The following is a 20636-nucleotide window of genomic DNA, read 5'->3' on the forward strand; positions in this document are numbered from 1 at the left end:
ACTTTTGCAAAATCGCAACCCCTCTTGTGGTAGAGCTTTGTCGAGTACAGCCAAGTACTTGCATGCCTAGATCTTTTAAATATTTCCGGTTGTTCCAAGAAATGTGGGTCTCCTGTATGCACAGCAAATCCACCCGCATAGTAGTTAAGATTTGTGCCATAATCCCCCTTTTTTTCCGGTCATTAAGACCACAAACATTCCGTGAACATATTGAGAATTTACCCATCACAGTAAGGCTGTGGACAAAAGGGACAGGTCAACCTTTGCTTGCTCTCTATCCACCGTTTGTAATGCAATTTAACAATTGACATATCACATTTCACAAATTTTATCACCACAACATTAATACCAAACAGATAGCCAGCCAAAACTGCACTTGTCCTTACCCTACCACCCCACCCACCCCAGCCACCCCAAAACCAACCCACCCAACCCCCCACCCAAAAGAGGCATAAGGACTGAATAGTCCCTTGGTGATGGAAAGAGAGGGTTACTCACCCACCCGGCCCCCCGCTCCCTCCAAGGAGAAAAAAATAGATGAAAAAACGTGAATTTCGGATTCAAACCACCTTCTAAACAGCAACAATATCACCAACATTTGCTCCTACTAGATAGAAGCTAAGAACTCTTTTGCAGCCATCTCGGAGACAAAAAAAAGCGTTTTGTCTTTATAGATGATTTTAAGTTTAGACGGGTTGAGGAGGAAGGCCTGTGCGCTTTTAGCTTGAAAAAGTGGAATCAATTGGCGAAGGTGCCATCTTTGTTGAACCCGACAAAAATCAGGGCGAACAAAGAATTCGCAACCCTTACCACTTCTTTTACGATCAGGCCTTGCTAGGTCATATAAAGCCTCCCTAAGCAGAAAATTGTTCAGACATATCAAGATAGCCCTAGGCTTCCTATCAGGACCCACCCCATCTCCCCGCATATGAAAAGGAAATCTAAGGACACGCTACAGTTCCAGGTCCCACTTCCATTGGCTCAGATCAGGAAAAGCCTCTGTAAATAAATCAATAACGAACTGCCGTATATCTTTGCCCTCCTTTCCTTCTGGAACGCCTAATATGCGTAAATTGTTTCTTCTTGCGCGATTCTCTAAGTCAGTGAGTTTCCAATTGATATCGTCCTTTACAGTTTGTAATGAGATTATACTTGATTTCTGCTGTGTTATCTCATCCTCAATCATTGATATTCTTGTCTCTGCTTCCCCTATCCGTGCGGACATTTCTGTACAGGATTTTATTACCCGGCGCACAGTATTTTGAAGTTTGCGGACTGCGCCCTGTGTACGCAAACCCTCTGCTTTGGTCTCTTCTCGGTGAGTCATAATAGCTTGATAAATGGTTCTCAAGGTAATTTCATTTTCAGCCAGCACCTCGGAACCCATTATTTCTTGGGATGCAGTGATACTACTGCCACCTAATCCTAATAGACCACCATTAGTCTCTCCAAGTTGTGGTGAAAATGAATAATCCCAGACTAATGACCCAATCTTAGTGCATCCTTCCTTTGACTTAGAGGCTAGATTGGAAGAATCTCTTGCTTTCCGTACGGTTCCAGCGCCAGAGATTTCCAAATTTTCTTCATCTTCTTCTTCATCTTGTAAACCGGTCCTATCCCCACTACTCTCATCAGGCCAGTCACCTTCAATGCTCTCATTCTCGGAAGTATTAGACGGCTCTGACAGTGAGTAAAATTTGCCACCAGAATCTCCAGAGTCCAGATCTTTTACCGGCGCTTTACCTCCAGTCTCGCCACTGGGACCGTGCTCTAATAATGTTACTTGAAGATCATCACAGGCCAAGTCTGTAGGTGGTAATAGGGCTATAGTATGCTGGGATTGCGCAGATTTACGCCCGCTAAAGGGTATATTATCTTGAAGTGTATCCACTGCCATACATATGTTATTATGAGCAGAGCCCAGTGAACAGGAGATTCCCCTATTAGCTGTTACTGCCGCCTCCCCTTGTTGTGTTGAAAGCACCGGGATCTTTTCTTTTGTGGTAGGCGCAACAGTAGAATTCGCTGGTTTTTCAGCCTTGTTACCTGACTGATTTTTTGTTGAGGTCCCCTTTTGAAATATTCCCGGGACCTTAACAGACTTTCCAGGGTTGGTATCCTTACATCGCAAGCCCCCGGTAGAAGGGTGAGATTTCCCCGGTTCCTGACGACCACTGAGGATGCCCCCCGTCCATTGACTGCAGGGGAAGCTGAAACTGCAGAAACTGCCGCTCGTGTCTTAGAACCTTTCGTGGCGTTCTTGGGAGGCATCACCCTGTCTGTGCAGGCGCTCCGGCCCTGGGTTTCCAACGGGCCCTCCTCCTGCAGCGTCTGAGCCGAAGCCGAATCAACACACCGCCTGATGCTGGCCACTCCCGTGCCCAAGCTCCACCGGCGTCCAAACAGTTCCCGGTGCTCGTGACAGAGAGCACACCGGGACAGAGAAAACCCTTGAGGAAGCAGACGACGGATCAACCACAGCATGCCCGAAGAGCTCCATCCTTCGGTTATTCATCCAATTCACGCTAGAATCATTGCCATAAGTAAAAGAAGCAGGGGGAGCCGCCGAGTAGTGTAGAGCCCGCTCACACGATCGCAGCCGCAATCGCCATCTTGCCCACGGGCTCCATTTCTTCGGACTTAGAAGAAATTCTTGAAAAAAAATCTGAGAAGGTAAGGTTCAGCGGGACAAGGCAACAGGCAGTGTCCGAGGAGGAAGCATCATCGTCAGGGAGCCAGTGGATGAAGTAGTGGTGAAGATTTCAATGTTCAGACCTAGTCACTTCTTGGAAAGCCGAAAATCTCAGAGCCAGATGAGGCAGAAGGCTGCAGCTGATAAGAGTTTGAGGAGCCCGGATAACCCTTTGGCGAAGGGCCACTGAAGAATGTACCAGGAGGTGCTGTGAAGTCAGTCCGACGGGCGAAGCACCTTGGGGGATAGACAAGCAGATTGGTCCTGGTCTTCTCTCGGTTCTCAGAGCAGTTTATACAAAACAAAAAGTCACAAGTTTTGTGTTTTGACTATCTGGGCACCTTTAGCACCATCACCAAGGTTCCAGGACTGGAGGGGCACCACTTGGGCGGTTAGGACTCACTTAGGCTGGGTCCAGGTGCAGGTTAAAAATGTTGGAAGCCTTTTCTGACTCAAAAGCTCTGACGATGAGGTCAGAAAACTAGCTCTTTGAGTCACTCTGGCAGTCCTGGGTTCAGGTGAAGAAGCAGGGCTGAAGCAGCGGGGCAGGTCTCTGAGGGTTCATGGCAGGCTCCAGGCAGCAAAGCAGTCCTTCTGAGTGCAACAAAGCAGTCTTGTGGTGTGCACAGCAGGCCACAGCAGCAGGCAGTCCCCTGAGAGTCCTTCCGCACGTCCAGAAAGTGAACTGAAGAGTCGGTCTGAGGATCCTACTTTTATACCGTGTGCCACCTGCAAAGCAGCAGTTTCTAGAACATTCCCTTTAAAGTTTCCTATGGCCCCTGCCTCAGCTCCAAGCTGGCTGCATGAACAATGCAGGGGTGACAGGTCCTTTGAGTGAAGGCAGAGCACAGCCCTTTCAGTTGCAAATGGGGCTGTGCCCATCTACTTCCCCGCCATCCTGCCAATTGATGGCCCGCCAGGCACACCAAATCCCTCAGTTGTGTGGCTGTCTGGGAGGAATAAACAAAGCCCAAGGGTCAGTTACACTTAGTCATGTGACCAAGGAGCATGCCCCAAATAGTTGGGGAAGGAAAATGCCAACTTCTAAAACTGGAATTTTCAAAATTGTAAATTAAAATACGACCTTACCATAAAGAGGATTTTTAATTCCTGTTGGAAAGTAGATTATTGGTAGGGGCAAATGTAGGTCTGCCACTGTCAATAAGGCCACTAACACAGTAAAGGGCTCAGAATAGGTCTTAGAAAATTATTCCTACCCTCAACCCTTGGTAACGTGGCTGTGAGCAGGCAGGCTTAACCATAAAGACAGGTATGTAAAGCATTTAAAAACACCAATTTAGTGAATAATTAAGACACAACACAAAATAAAAATCCAACACCAATATATAAAAATAGGAAATATTTGTATCTTTTAAATGACACCAAAACGAAACAAAATCCACTGAAGGGAACCAGAGATATGAATTTTTAAAGATGAGTCACTTTCTAGTGCTTAGAAACCAACAGTGCTGCTTTTAGTCATTTTGTTGCCTCTGACAGGGACACATTCACCTTTAGCAATTGTTCTGGGGGATCTCTCACCACTCTTGTGCAGCTCCCTCTAGCAGGCTGGGTCCAGTTAGAACTCCTTCCTGAAGGTCTTCTTGTGGGTCCCAAAGTATCCAACACACAATCCATGGTTCTGGAATCTCCAAGAGGGTCCTTGAAAGTGTGAGACTTCAATTCCCACAATCCACTTGAACAAAGCCCTTACAAATCCACTGGTAGAACTCCAGGCTGGGGAGTCTTTGTGGTGATGTTCAGGTGAGCTCTGTTAACCTGTAGCTTGCAGGGAGTCCACTCTTTAGTCCTTTTACAGCAAAGTAATCCACAGGCTGTAGTCGCGGATGGTGCAGAAGGTGCAGTCCTTTGGAAAAGCACATCAAACTTCCAGCATGGCCCGTCTTGCTTTCCTAAGTTTCAAGCAGCAGATCCGAGAGGCACCGCCCCTCTCAGATGCTTATTCAGTGTTCTCTGGGGTCAAGCAGGAGGGCACTCCTGTCCAGTGAGCTCCGGGGTTCCACCCAAAGGTCTCACCACTTCCTGCAGAGTGTTGCAAAATGCTAACCCAGAAACCACTATTCTTCCAAAATTCAATATGTCAGAATTTCAGCAGGGATAGAAGAGCTGGCTAGACACACCCTTAGGATGGCTATTCTCCATAGTCTCTCCCCCTTGCATCTGCTCATTCCTTCCTTAATTCCAGCATCTGGCTGGAGGTGAACAGTTTGAAGTTGTAAATGACACTGAGGCCTCCTCTTTTGTTTGAAGACCATGGTTTACTCCTCCTCCTGCTCTGGTATTCCTATGCCCAGCAACCTCTCCTCCCCGAGAGGCTTCCTAACCCCCGGGGGTCATTTATCGCCTCTTTAAAGCAGCCAGGCTCACCCACTTATCTCTGACCAATCAGGGCAGAGCAGTACAGGGTTGAATTTGGGCTTACAGACAAATAAAGTCTTATAACTTCTTGCCTGTACATTTTACAATAAATTCAACAATACCATATTGTTGGATTTATCCTTACCATTCTACTGAGCCCTTTAATCCTAGTATTATAGGTTTTCTTTCTCCAGTTATTAACTAATAACCTTTTCCAATGTTAACCTATGGCAAGAGATTTGCAATGGGAAAAGTTACTTGGCCATTCTTCCAGCACCAGGGCTTATAAAAACATATTTTATAGGTACGCTACATATATCTACAGGACCCACACCCCAGGAACACATAGGGGAGACTTTAGGGGTTCAAAATATGTAAAGAAATTGCATATCCTCCCTCCACAGTGCTCCTACCACCAAAGCCGATTTTGGGCAGCACTTTATCACAATGTGGGGAGTGAAATGTGCAATTTCACTTTACCCAGGGCATATAAAACTCATTTTATAAGGGTCCACTTTATAGATACCTGACCCCCCTACCCCTGGGACACCTAGGGGAGACCCTGGGGGTACCTAATATGCCCAAATATTGTAGGTTAACCATATTTAAGGACCCCAAACACAAAAGTCGAGGTTGGGCACAATTTACTTTTTAAAAGCAGTCCTGCCACACAGGGCCACTTTTAAAATGACCTCAGACTTCAGCAGTGCACACATGCAAGAGCAGAAAGGTCTGCTGACCTCTAAACTGCCATGCCCTATTACATACTAGGGACTTATAGGTAATTTCAATCTCCCTGCCCTATTATGTACTAGGGCCCTATAGGGTAGTTCATGCCAATCACAGGGATACCCCAACCCTTAGTGTACTCTAGTGTATGTAGGTGTTTTCACTGTATTCTATGTGTTTTCAGCATAGCACTGGCTCTGGGCCTGGTTAGGCAGAGCCCAGGGTCAGTCAGGGTCAGTTACCACCAGTACCAGTCAGCAAAAAGTTGAGGGATGCCCAGGGCACAGGATGACTTTACAACAATAACAATTTCTCAGACACCAGATAGGAAATGCTTAGCAGTTCCAAATCAAAATGTAACACTTATTAAATGTAATAAGGAAACCCAATGTTATCCTATGAGACAGGAAGGCCTCACAGTAGTGAAAACAAATTTGGGAGTTTTTTTACTATCAGTACATGTGAAACTTAAAAGTATATGTCCAACCTTGTAATTACAGTGCACCTTGACCTATGTGCTAACTAGGGCCTACATTAGAGGTGACATATGCATTAAAAGGGGATTTTAAGACATGGCAATGGGTTATATTGCCAATTTGAATTGGCAGTTTAAAACTGCATTCAGGCTGTAATGACAGGTCTGGGACAAGTTCAAAGGGGCTACTTAAGTTAGTGGCACAATGAGTTCTACAGACCCACTAGTAGCATTTGATGTTCAGGCCCTGTTTATATGGTATGTTAATTTTACTGTATGTAGGAGAGAGAGTACAAGCACTTTAGCACTGGTTAGCAGTGGTAGAGTGTACAGAGTCCTATGGCCAACAAAATCGAATTCAGCACAAATGAAAGGACTGAAGGCAAAATGTTTGAGGGTGACCCTGCAGTGGGCGCCAGGTCTAATAGTGAGAAGTTACGATTTATGCTATACTTAAAATAATCTGTTCTTTAAATGAAATTGATTACCCGCTGCGCGTCCTGAGATCTGCGAGTATAGAAACTGTTTTAAAAGTGCTCCTTTAGTGTTTTGCCGAATTGAATTGTGACATTTTAGTTTGATTTTAACAGTATAGGGGTATCTTTTAATTGAACTTGTTTTAACTTACTGTGTTTACTGCTGGCTTTATCGTGCATTTCGCTACCAGTGGGTGTTGGTGTACTCGTCTGTAAGAGCGAGTCACCGGAAGTTCCACCATCCTGGTCAGCGCTCTAGTGGCTGACCGCAGTCATCACTACTTAACTGACGTGATGCAAGCGCGCAGCCAAAGGCACGCCAAAGGCAAGCCCGTTTGCGCCCGTCTGCGCTCCGGTCATGCTCAGCGCCAGCCGTGCTGCATCTTTTAATACCCGCTATGTCTACTCTAGGGACGATCTTGTTTCAGTTGGTGCACAGGAGAAGGTGACATCAGAAATGAGGCTAGAGAGCTGTGACACAACCGCCCGCAAAGAGGGTATGTTAAATGGCCTTAATTGTGGGTTGGTTAATGTGAGGTCTCTTATCAAACATCACTCCGAGATTCATTTACTTCTGGAAGTTTACAACCTGGATGTTCTGTTTCTTACAGAAACTTGGACACGTGCAGATAGGGAAGTGGAATTAGGCCAGGCCTGCCCACCGGATTTTAAAATACTTCATAAACCTCGGGTCGGCGGGAGAGGTGGGGGTGTTGGGATCATATTTAAAGAGATCTGGAATTTCGCCCCTCTGTGTGTGGAGGAAGTCCCAGGGTTTGAGGTATTAGGGTTCTCACTTAAGAATAATGGGGGTGCGCTATGTTCTGGCATACTTTGCTATAGACCTCCGGGAAGCGCGGCCCCCCGCTACCAAGAGATGATTGATGTGATATATAATCTTTCTCACTCCCACGCTAAATTAATGATCCTGGGAGATTTTAATCTCTGGGAGAATGGTAGCCTCGATACGGCTTTTAAAGAGTTGTGCCAAGCATGTGAGAATGTTAATTTACAGCAGATGGTGCTGAGGCCCACTCATCAGGGTGGTCACGTGCTAGATCTTATATTTGCTAAGGAAAAGGACGTAGTAGTGAAAGAGATACTCCCACTTTGCTGGACAGACCACTTTCTGTTTTTTTTCTCCCTACGGCTAACCACTTTTACTAAATTAGCCTCCCGCCCAGTTTACAATCGTATGGGTTGGGAATGGTCTAAAATTCTTAAACTAAAAGAACTCCCACAGCTTGTGGATATTAGTGGCTTTGACACTAACAGCTCAGTGGAGGAAAATTATTTGCATTTCTGCAATCAGATTACCAACTCACTGGATAGGCTGGCACCAATGAGGAAAACTAAGAGCGGTAAGAAACTGTCCGCCCCTTGGTATAATGAGGAGCTTAGGGTGTTGAAGACCAAATGTAAACAAGCGGAGAGGAGATGGAGGAGGAAATACCAGATGACCGATAAAGTAGCCTTGAAAACTATATTGCATAGCTATAAAGTAAGGATGGATAAGGCTAAAGCGAAGTACTTGGAAGAAACTATTTTGCAATCACCTAACCAGCTTAAAACCTTATTTAGCCTAGTTAGAGATATGTCTAATCTAGAGTTTGTAAAGAGTGAGATTCCAGCATCACAAGAACTCTGTGACGATCTGGCGGTCTTTTTTGAGGAAAAAAATTAACAAAATATTAAATGGATTAAAAGCCCCAAGTGATGATGAGTCGGACACTGAAGGCAATCTGAGGTTATCATCAAGAGTTAGAACCCCTGAGGTAACACTTCTCAGTGTCCTTCCAGGTCCCATCGCAAGTGGAATTTAACATCATTGCAGCCAGTATTTCTTCAGGCTCCCCTTTGGAACCACTCCCTCATAAGATGTGGAAGGTGCTCAGTAAGGAGCTTTTTCCATATCTTCATCAAATTTGCTCACAGTTTTTAACTAGTGGTACGGTACCTGTGTCCTGGAAGAAGGCAGTTGTTTCCCCTTTATTGAAAAAGGCCACGTTGGACCTTCAATGCCCGTCTAATTATAGACCCATTTCTCTGCTTCCCTATCCAATTAAGATCTTGGAGAAAGTAGTAAGTAATCTGCTTACTAAAGTAAACTGCTTGCTTGTGGAAGAAAGTAATCTCCTGGACGAGGTCCAATTTGGATTTTGCCCAGGACATGGTACTGAAACTGCCCTAGTCACTGTTCTAGACGACCTGCGAATGCGTGCCAACAGCGGCCAAACTGCCATTTTAGTGCTGCTGGATATGTCCGCCGCTTTTGATACGGTCAACCACAAGATTCTGATTGAGAGACTTGAGGAGTGGGGCATTGTGGGTAGGGCCTTGGACTGGCTCCGGTCATATCTTTTAGATAGACAACAGGCAGTGACCTTAAGGCCCTTCCTTGCTCAGAGAAGGCTAGTAAAACATGGGGTCCCGCTGGGCTCAGGGATCAGCCCAATTATTTTTAATTTATACCTATGCCCACTTATCTCGCTTATAAAATCTTATGGCATAGAGGTTATAAATTATGTGGACGATACCCAACTTGTCTTATCTTTGGAGGGTAACGATGCAGTTTCTTTGGAGAAATTCCATTGCTGCATGCGAGAAACAGCAGGTTGGCTTAGGGAGAACTCATTGCAATTTAATGGGGACAAGACTGAAATACTTTGCTGTTTTGTAAAAAACAATGCTTGTTCCTTGCCAACAAACTTCTGGCCAAGTTCTGCCAATAACACTCCAGTACCCATTACTACAGTTCGCAATTTAGGTGTATTACTTGACTGTAATCTACAAATGGACTCACAAGTAGATAAGACTGTGAGAATCTGTTTTTCTCTGCTTCGTGCACTTAGAAAAATACTCCCTCATTTAGACCGCAAGTGGTACGGAGTATAATTCTGAGCAGATTAGATTACTGCAATGCCCTCCTTCTGGGAGCCCCAGCATCTCTGATAAAAAAGCTGGAAAGGATACAGACTATTGCAGCTAAACTTATATTAAACAGACAATGTAGAGCATCGTCCTCGCTGGCCTTGAATGATCTTCATTGGCTGCCCATTGCACAGCGAGTCTAATTTGAAACTCTCTGTATTGTCTATAGGGCAGAACATAAAATGGGGCCTAAGTCCCTACAGAGGACATTTTTATGGTACTCCCCTGTAAGAAAATTACGTTCCTCTTCAGCCTGTCTGCTTTGTGTCCCACGTGTCAAAAAAGTTCGACTGGGGGCAGATCATTTAGCCTTGCAGCCTCCCGTCTTTGGAACACTCTGCCATTGGAGCTTAGACAAAGGGATACACTGTCTGGGTTTCAGAAAGAACTGAAAACAAAACTTTTTCCCAGGGCTTAATGTCAGTTATATGCTCTAGCCCAGTTACTTGCAGTGCTTCTTGGTAATCTCAGCTCCAGGATACCCGTTGGGTGGCAGCCGCGCCATATAAGAATACCCTTACATTACCTTACATTTATCTCTGGAACCCTCAGTGGGTGAAATAAGATTTATTTTTATAAATTGGTGTTTGATTTCTTTCATGTTGCGTGACTTTCTTGTTTTGTTGTTTTGGTAGCTCTAAACACTTTGCACTTGTTCCTTTGTTTAAGCCTGACTACTCAAAGGCACAGCTATGCGGGTTGAGCTAAGATTTTGTAAACAAGCCTAACTGGACTCAAGTGTGTTTTGTGAGTGTTTTCCACAGTGAGGTCGCACTACCACACCATATAATATACTATTATTCCTCACATAGGGAATACCAGTTACCTGATGATACTGAAGAGTTTGCCTGGATGGTACAAGAGTTATCCAGTTGAGCTCTGAAGAAGGAGACTTTCAACTCAAAGATGAAGTGCTTTTAGTTGTTTCTTTCTAGCTGAAGTTGAGTCAAACTCAAGGCTGAGGGGTTCTGTCTCAATCTCCTCTCAGTCTATGCTACCATCTCTCTTCGTTTTGTTTTTATGATATCACCGACAGGAAAATCAGGGTTTTTTGCCTTTTTAATCTTAACTACCTCTTCCGTGATATTTTTCATAGTTGAATTCTAGTGTGAGGTCAGGTCACTGACGATCAGTGGGTCGTTCATGGGTAGTAGATGCAGCAGTCTTTTGACACTAGGATGTCGTTGTTGAGTTTGTTTGTGTATCTGATCCATCTGATAGGTTGGCCTTTGGATTGCAGTCTTTCTGGGTTGAGATAGAAGAGGATGATATGGTGGTCCGACCAGTCTATTGGAAGAATAGAGTCCAAGGAGCGAGACCCTTCTGTCGATTTCAGAAGGTCCTGCATGGATCCTTTCAAGTGTGTAGGACCCTAACATATTTTATTAATGGTCTTTATTAGTGAGGAAATCTTTAAATTGAGTTGCATGTTGAAGGTTTTGGCCTGAAAAAAGGTTTATTTTGCCAGGTCGATATAGCAGTTTAAAACTGCACTACAGTCTGCAGTGGCAGGCCTGAGACATGTTTTAAAAGACTACCTTAGTGGATCGCACACTGAATGCTGCAGCCCACTAGTAGCATTTTATTTACAGCTCCCGGGTACATAAAGCACCATTTACTAGGGATTTACAAGTAAATCGAATGTACCAATTAGGTTTAGGCCAATTTTACCATGTTTTCAGGGGAGAGCACAACCACTTTACCGCTGGTTATCCGAGCAAAATTGCACAGAGTTCTACAAGCCAACAAAAACAAGTTCATTAAAGGATGGCAGAGGAAGTATAGCAACCTGAAAGGGCCAGGCACAACACCAGTTCAGAAGAAATAACCTACTATTACCTCCTTTAGACTGTGATGGCCTCAGACATGTTAAGTGTTTATAGTTTGTTCTCATACGCAGCACCAGCAATCAAACTACTGTTTACAATGTTTTTTCACTGTCTATCGACCAAGCAACATCACTTGATAATGAAAACTCTAGTAGATACTTAAGGAAACAGTCATTTTGTGGTTTACCCCGACTTTGTGTCCTCATTTTGACTACTAGGTACTGGTGTAATGGCTAGAAAATGCCCCAAGCCCTCCTAAACAGGACTCAGTGAATGTACTCTGACCCTTCAAATGGTGCATGGTTAATTTACTTGTCCACAATTGGTACAGCCTACATTACTTGTAACTCCCTAGTATATGGTACCAGGGTTACCCAGGGCCTGCAAGTGAGAGTGTTCCCCTACAGGGACTGCTGCACATGTTGTGTCATCATGAGTGCGACAAGGTAAAACACGTCTGCCAGTCTGCAACTGCAGACTGGAAGGACAGTTCAAAACTGCTAACTGTCCTTTGCCATTTAAAGTAATGCTAACACCCAAACCTCCCTTTTTAATGCATGTAAACCACCCCTAAGGCAGGCCTAATGATCTCTAAGGCAGGGTGCTGTATGTTAAAAGGTAAAACGTGTACCTTTGCATGTACCGCCAGTAAAAATCCTAAACTGTCATTTTTACTGTGGAAAGGCTAGTAGACCCGTTGCAAGTATAGAGTTACAGGCTGGCACCCCAACATCTGAAGGGGACTACTATGGTTGGTACTGTTTGGTATCAAAAGATTCAGTGCATTAAATCTATGTTAATGGTTAAATTGAGCTTAACATCACTTGTGGGCAAATCTCACCTTTAGAAGTTGCCACTTTGGTTGCCCAAGGTTTCTAGTGTCTGTTTACTGATGTACACAGGGCTTGTCCTGCAGATTGCTTTCTGCCCTCCTGAGGAGACATGCTAACAACTCTAAAGAAATGTAACAACTAGACGCCTACCACTGGAGCAGGTGTTCCCTTCCCCAGGCAGGAAGCCATACGGGTGTTTGCCGAAAAGGCGAGCTTCGAAGTCAAAGCCTCCTTTGAAGGGCAAATGGGAACACTTGGGAGAGGGGCTGCTCTGTTGTGTAGGTAGACAGGCTGGCTTTAGGACAGGAGAGGAGAATCCATTTGTCAAACCAGTTTTTCCAGGGGCGTGTAGCCCCTTGGTAGCCACACCTCTGGGGGTGGCCTTGGGATTTCAGAGTGTCAATACAGGGGTCTCGCAATGTTAGGAGTTGAAAGAATGGTACATCCTGGGATAGCCAGATGCTACACTTACCATTGAGTTGCCATCAGGAGGGAGCGGACCTGGTAGCTCACTGGCTACCAACTGCATCCTACCTTGAGGGCATTTTCTGAAGATAAATAGGGCACCCTGGGCATCCGGATCTCAGATCCAGACCGACTTGGAAGAAGGACTGCCCTGCTGCACTAAAGGACCAGCAAAGAGTGGCTGCCCACTGAGGACTGGACCTGCTGCACCTGGTGGCTATTAAAGAGAGGGATTGTGTGTGCCATGCCCTGTTCAAGGAGAAGCTGTCTCCAGAGCCCAGTCAAGCCAAGCAAAAGTACATAGGCCAGCTGACTGGCATTCTGTTCAAAGCAGAGGTGCACAACAGCTGAAAAAGCCTGCTGGGGCAAGTTGGTAGAACAATAATTCTTCAAATTGCTGCCACTGTACAGCACTGAGGTCCAAGATCCGATGAACAGAGTTGCACCCAAGTTTGCTGAGCCTGGAAGTGATGTTGAAAAGTTGTTGGGAACCTCAGAAAGCGAGTTATCGACAGAGGAAGAACTGGCTTGAGACCACTACACCAGATGACTGGAAGTCCAGTAGCAACTGGACTTTGGCCAGACTAGAGAGGACTTTGTGGAACATCAACCCTGCATCCAGGACCCCCTCACCATTTTTGTGGACCTAGGAATCACAGCAGGAAGATCCCTGTCATCCGCATCACATCCACAGCATCCTAAGAGCATCTTTAGCATCCTTCATCCCCTACATCAGGACCACACCATAGGAATCCATTGCAATGCAGAAAAAATGCCTAGAAGTGTTGAAGGACTGCTTCCTCTGCAAAGGTACTGTTCTTGATGACTTGGCTGGTCTCCCTGACTAGCTCCTTGTCAGAGGTGGTCACTCCAAGTACTTGTAACCAACTGTATTGTCATTTACCTACATTTTCTTTGGAAAAGTTTCTAAGTGTCCAATTTATTGACCTTGTCGAGGCTTGTTCGCAGTTCAGTGAATTCTCTTTGATGTATTACTGCCTATAAAATTCATACCTCTGGAACCCTCCAGTGGCTCTTTTTTGTTCTAGTGTCTAAATTCTTATAAAAATACAGTCTATTTTTATAAATTGGTGTCGAATTTCTTGAGTGTCGGGTCGATTTCTTCTACAATTGTTTTGGTGCTTTTTAAATGCTTAACACTTGCTCCGCTGTGTAAGTCTTGCTGCTCAGTGTCACAGCTACCCTGGGTTGAACTGAGGGTTTTACAGACGAAACCTACTGAAGTTAAGGGGTTGGTAAGTGTAATATATGGTGAGGTTGCACAACCACACCATATAAAATACCCCATTTGCTCACAAATACAGATTGGGGATTAATGCAAACTATATATATATATTTTAATGTCTCCTAGAATATGGGTTTCGGTTTTGGAAGTTATTTGAACTACTCCGACATCTAATGTACCCGTTTTTGAAGAAGTGTTTTTGTGAACACTGACTTACAATAGGAACCCAAAAATATAGGGAATTTAATAGGTAATAGCAAATGCCTTACCATCCTCTGTTCCCCATCTGTGCTGTCATAGACTACTGTAGGTGATTACTAGATTAACCAGTAACAGTTGATAGTGGATGTTTGTTCTGTAAGGGATATGAGGCAGTGAACAGGTTAACTAGCAGATTTCCTTTAAAAAATACTGTGAACGCTGATGAGATATCAGGCCCCAAGGGGCATCCTAACTGTGCTTGGCAACATAACAAAGTGTATTTTTCTATTTTTATACTAGACAGTGGGAGAAGTAATTTATTTGTAATCTTTCAGTCTTCCTAACCTGTATGTTTGAAGGAGTGCAAAGAAGCTACTGTGTGACCTAGGCCCAAGGTACTAAGCACTTTAGATGCCACAAAACCTGCAATGCACAATATCATTGTCTTTGCGTTCGTAAAAGGCCAGTCACGATGTACAATGACATATTGCGAATGGGAACTGACTTCCCAACTTCGCTCTTTGTGACTGAATGTGATTAGGTGGGAAGAGAAGGGCATGAACGGGGACATAGGAATGTATCAATGCTGTGAGTAGAGTTGCACACCACTGATCTGATTTCAGCTCCCTGAAGGGGGTTGTATCTAATTTGTAAGGTGGGAGATGATTCTGGGGTTGAATATTAGTGGTGCATTGCACAATACCTGCTTTGTACAGCATTTGTTGCGCATAATAAATAAAATGTCCACTGGAAGTCGTGAAATCTATTCTAAATTTGGAGTCATAACATGGTGGTTCATCTGCAGCTTTATTGATGCATCAAGTTAAAAAAAAAACATCTTGATATATGTATAACAGCTCAAACCTTTTTTTGTCATCATTTACTGAGGTGTTTCCAATAATCCCCAGATAAAAGCTATGAGCAACCAACATTGAATTAATATTCATGTAATGGAAAACAACCTGAATGCGTGCAGAAGGCAAGGTTTGGCCAATTATGTTTGCCTGTTTGTTGGTGGTTGTTCACATTGCCTGGAACTCTCATTTCTAGGACGCGTTTGTGTTGTTTTTGGTCTTCAAGCCTGTATCGCGTGCCCATTTTTGCTGTTATGAAATTGAAACTGCTACAATTTCTTGAAACCATGGGAATGTCTGAAGATGGTAAGATGTGTGCTTGGTCTCTTTATGCAGGTAATCTTGGCCGGGTGGATTACATCACAGAGTTCGAGTACGACCTATTCGTGAGGCCAGATACGTGCAATCCACGCTTTCGTGTTTGGTTTAACTTCACTGTTGAAAACACTAAGGAATCCCAGGTCAGATTTATGTTGAAAATCACAGTATGCCAAGCAACAGCAACTCCTCATAACATGTTCTTGTTATAACCCTGGGAGAAACCTAGCGCTAAAATAGGCTAGCTAATGTTAAAGTGTTTGGTTCTTGAACTCGTGCTCAATTTATTGTCTGTAGTCAGGATTTGTCGTTATTGAATGTTTTACTTTGTTGCTTCTGTATTTATATCGTTCAGTCGCTGCCTTTTTTCTCCCAGCACCCTCCGATCCTTCATTATCCCTTACTCCAACCCCTCTTTAACTAATGCATACCTCCTTAATCCACATTCCACATTGTACTAGCCTATTTTCCTATTCTCCTTGCCTGTTTCCCTTTTTTTCTATCTCTGTACATCGCTCACTCCATTCGTTGGTCAGTAGCGTGGCCAGTGTGTGAAGGGCCCTTGTGCAAGGAGTGAAATGGGCCCTGAGACTGCGGTTTAAATTGCACATTGAGTTGGATGGGCCCCTCAGGCCTCTGGGCATTGGTGCCTCTGCACCTGCTGCACCAATGGAAGCAACGTCCCTGTCCTCTGTGCCTTCCTTTCCCCTTTTCTTTCCCTTCCTCCTTTCTATCACTTCCCCTTTTTTTTGTTTCCCTTTTTCGTTTACCTCTCATTTTCGCTTTCCTTTCCCTTTCCATCCCTTTTAGTCCCTTTTCATTCCCTTTTCTGTTAGATTCCCCCTTTTTCCTCTTTTCCTGTATTTTCCCTTTTCTTTCTTTTGCTTCCATTTTCTTCTTTATTTTCTTCTCCTTTTCGCCTTCTTTCACCGCTATATTACTTTCCCACCTCTACATTCTCATCCCTGCCTCTACATTCTCCTTTTCCTGCATGTTTCTCTTCTCCCACCACTCTACTTTCCCTTTACCGTTTCACTTGCACTTTCCACCTTTGCATTACCTCTCTTCTCCACCGTCACATCTTCCCCAAACCTTTCCTTCTCTCTTTGTTTCATCCATCCTTCCTCTTCCTGCCCATTCTAGCATCGTTTTAGTCTCTTCTTTCTCCATATTCCATCTGACGTGTCCTCCTTTTAACTTTCTTTCACTCATTGCTCTGTTCCTTTCTTCATTCCTTCCTAAACCCTCCTTCATGCCTCCACCTCGCTTTTCTTCCCTACTACCCAACTTTGTACCTTCATATTTCCCCCCAAATGTGTCTTCCTCCTGTTCTGTCTACCAGCTTCCCCCTCCTTTAATTTTCTCAGTGTCCCTCCTCCTTGCCCTCCCTCCTTCCTTCCTCGTGTACCTCACTCCCTCATCTTTTCCTCCTCTAGTCCCTCTTCTCTTCCTTCTGTGGTACTCTTTCTTGTTTATCGATGGTGGGCCACTCCTGACAAAAGGCATACAATTAGTAATGTAGGCAGCATCATGACATTGCTTTTTTTGACTTCTGTGTTGAACTACCTTGACTTTGATGTTGTCTTTCGAGGATGCATGGTAATTATGTTTCTATTCTTTACAAAATGAAACATTGTTTATGAGGTAGGAAATGATGTTTCCCTTGTCGCATTTGTGTTCTTGTTGGGGTAATAACCCAGCATACAAAAGGGTTCGGTGTTTGCTTCGGCTGGCTATCCCAGCCCTCTTTATCTGCCTCCTGGTTCCTGGTGTCTTATCAGCTCCTCTCCCTGCAGCGCCTTCCTCACCTTAATCAAATGATGTAGTCATGAGATGAAGGGGAGTGTGTCTGGAGGAGCAGAGATCTGATGCGCTGATTCTCAATGTATCTGGGACTTACAGGATATTTGCTTTCACTGTTGCCTACATGAAAGAAAATGGCTTTAGTATTAAGTTTGACTCGCGAGGTCTGTTTTTATAACATCTCCTCCTATCATCTTCCCCCCATCTCTTCCAATTTCCGGTAAAATGAGACCTTGGCGAATGTAATATAGTCCGGATCTCTGTGTAGGGTTCTGTACTGGCGAATAGGGGTGAGCCGACCATATTAAATGAATGTTCAAATGACTGCATCACACACACTGTCTTACCAGCCCCGCTGTTTTATTATTTTCCTTCATGTTCTTCTCTTGATATGAAAGGGCTAAGAATATGCAGCGAGCCCCTCACAGACTGCAGGGAGCATTGAACAATTAAACTACATGGACATAGGAGGTATAAAATTAGTGAAATTAGCACCATTCAGTGACTTCAATGTTATAATTACTTGCTTTAAAAAAAAAGCATTGGCACAACCAACAGGGGCCGTATTAAGAGAGAGTGCCCCCGGTGCGCAACAGGCGTTTGAGCATGCTTTGCACGCCCCCGGGGCACTTTGATATTATAAAAGGGGCTGCAGACGCTTGTGAAGGCCCCTTCTGTAATACCAATAGCACTGGTGCACATAAAGTGCCAGCGCTATCTGCAGGGGGCGCTTCCTCATTTGCATGGGTGCGTACCCCATGCAAATGAGGGAATCTCTTTGCCTCTGTGCCAGTGCCGTATTACAGGTGTGGGCGCAGAGGCAAAGACGCTGTCAGGATGCTCCTTCTGAGAACAGCCCTCTGCAGGGAGTGAAAGGGTACCTATGGACCCCCCACAAATCCCCTTGAAGGCAGGTGCAGTCAGTGCCTGCACCTGCCTACAAGTGGCTCTCTAATCTTTCTTCAAAGAGCAGGCGGGTAATGCCTGCACTGTGAAAACACAGAGCGGCTTCAAAGCACCTGCTCCGTTTTTCACCCAAATGCGCTGCCCTGGGGGCAGCACGAGGTCACAGCTGCCCTGGGGCAGTGCATTGATGGTAATAGGGTGTATTTTCATTGTTTGCTATGGGCGCACCTTTTAAAAGGTCCGCTCAGCGCAAACAATGCAAATGTGCCTTCACTGTAATACTGGCTGCTGCAGATTGGGTTTGCATTTTGAGTCCTGGCTAAAACATTAAAAAGCCTGCTGCAGTGAAAAAAGCAAGATGGAAAATGACTACTTTCTATATATGACGCTTCTGCTGGATAAAGAATTTAATGTGTGATGACTCAGTGTACTTTTCAGATGTAAGCTAGTCCTGCATGCATGGCAATGCAAGCACTCCATAGAAGTTGATATAATGCTCCAAATAGGCAATAGCATGAGGTGAGAGAGATTTGGTCCTCTGGGTGGACCCAAATGCCCCTCTATGTATACCTTAAAGAACTTGTTGCAGAAGGTCTTCCAGACACCTGCACTGTTAAGATAGACCAAAAAAGGGGATCAGGCAAAGTTTCAAGTTTCAAAGCGAAAGGGTATAGGTAGTGAGTTGAATAAATTGACATGCAAAAAGACACGTGAAGTTCCCAATTGTCCACCTTTGCAAAGTTTATAATCTCCTGAGTTATTTTTCCCACTGCCCCGGCAGTTTTCTTCGGTGGATTGCGAGATACACTTCATTGCACTGCAAGATAATTTCCTCTGTAATCAAATCCACCCTGTCTGGAAAACATCAATACTTTTTTGTAAATTTATGTGATGTTTATCAAGTTAATGTGACAACGTAGATACTTTGCTACTTTCCTGAAGTTGCAGTTTTCCATTAAAAAAAATAATGATACAAATTTGCACACCCCTAGTTAAAAGGGAAAGTTCTTCAATACTTCCTCACAGAGCATATCACATAAACGAGCTGTGTCTATGCTATGTGTGTTTGCCTGCCGTAAGGTTAGGAGAACAGCAGTGTGATATGAGATTGCCATATTTTGCACAGCAATGGAGCGTGTGGGTGGTATGTAATGATAGGACAGACTATTCTCCATCTCATACCACCTACGCACTCCATTACTTTGTGATATCTTTCATTTTCATATTATATTTTTCCTCTCTTAACTTTACCGCAGGCAGGCACAGAATACACATACGTGGTTGGTTTGTGTAATAGTGCCCCAGTGTGTCAGGAGCGCTGCGTTGCAGCAGACTCCTTCAGTTCCCTCCCACAACTAGGGGGTGTGAGAGAGAGTTGAATGGACCTCTAGCCACAATATGCATTCCAAGGTCCAAGAGATTGTACTCTGCAATTTCTACAGGTGACTGTGGGAAAAGTCATGCAAAGGCCTTTTGCAGTTCATTTTTGCTTGTAAATAAAATCACTTAGCTTGTATATATGTGTAGGTGTTTGCAGTGTACAGCAAGGTGCAGAGGTTGCGTTGTGTGCTCTTGTTCTACGCAGTGCAAGGATCCTTCGCTCAGCATTATGATGCCCTGCACCCTAAATTGGGTAAAACGTGTTTTACAAAAATGATCCAGTGTCAGTGGCCATCATGTGTGCACCTTGGCTTTACCAGTCCTTCATCTCTTTCTGGTCTCTATTTCCATTGACGTTTAGTCCTTGTATCAGCACATTTCGCTTTCCACCTCTTGGAGCAAAATTGCAGGTTTCATAAACACACATTCGAAAGTCAGACTGCCTTATAATCATTGTAGTTATTCATTTATTAAACATTTCCTCAAATGTTGCTTCAACGAAACACTAATATGTATTTTGCTCTAATAGTGGTTCCCCGGATGATTGTGACTGTATGCAGGCGATTTCAGCCTGGATGGCATCTAACTGCCTTAAGCTTAATGCAGGCAAAAGAGAGGTGATTGTTTTTGGGAACATCATTAACCTCTGGACACCGGATTGGTGGCCAACAGCAATGGGCTCACCCCCAGCACCTGTGGCTCGGGCTAAGAATCTGGGAGTAATTCTTGATTTGAAGCTCTCCTTCGGTGACCAAATTAGCAGGGTTGTCTCCTCCTGCTTTTTCATTCTTAGAACCCTTAGAAAAATCAAATTCCTCCTCCCAGAAGACAGCCTGAAGACTGTAGTCACAGCACTCATTCTGTCTCGATTGGACTAGTGCAATAGTCTCTATATTAACATCCAAGAGAGACATCTGGCCAGACTCCAGATTGTGCAGAATGCGGCAGCCAGGCTGATCACAGGGACACCCTAGATTTGTTTCGGTAAGGATGGGTCTCAGGACACTCCATTGGTTACCCGTCAAACAAAGAATTCAGTTTAAGGCACTGTGCATAGTCTTTAAGGCACTCAGTGGAGCCGGTCCTGATTTTCTGAAACATGCCCTTCAGTGGTATGTT

General features: G+C 44.4%; 1 long non-coding RNA gene across 1 annotated transcript in view; it reads left to right on the forward strand.

The window, feature by feature from the left end:
* LOC146835000 (uncharacterized) overlaps positions 1-15571 on the forward strand; it is an 820977-nt gene extending 805406 nt beyond the window's left edge. Inside the window, exon 3 of the long non-coding RNA XR_014960362.1 lies at positions 15447-15571. This is a non-coding gene — a long non-coding RNA (uncharacterized LOC146835000). The remainder of the gene's footprint in view (positions 1-15446) is intronic.
* The last annotated feature ends 5065 nt before the right edge of the window (positions 15572-20636 follow it).

This window comes from Triturus cristatus, chromosome 4_2, assembly GCF_964204655.1.
Source record: "Triturus cristatus chromosome 4_2, aTriCri1.1, whole genome shotgun sequence".
Taxonomy (NCBI): domain Eukaryota; kingdom Metazoa; phylum Chordata; class Amphibia; order Caudata; family Salamandridae; genus Triturus; species Triturus cristatus.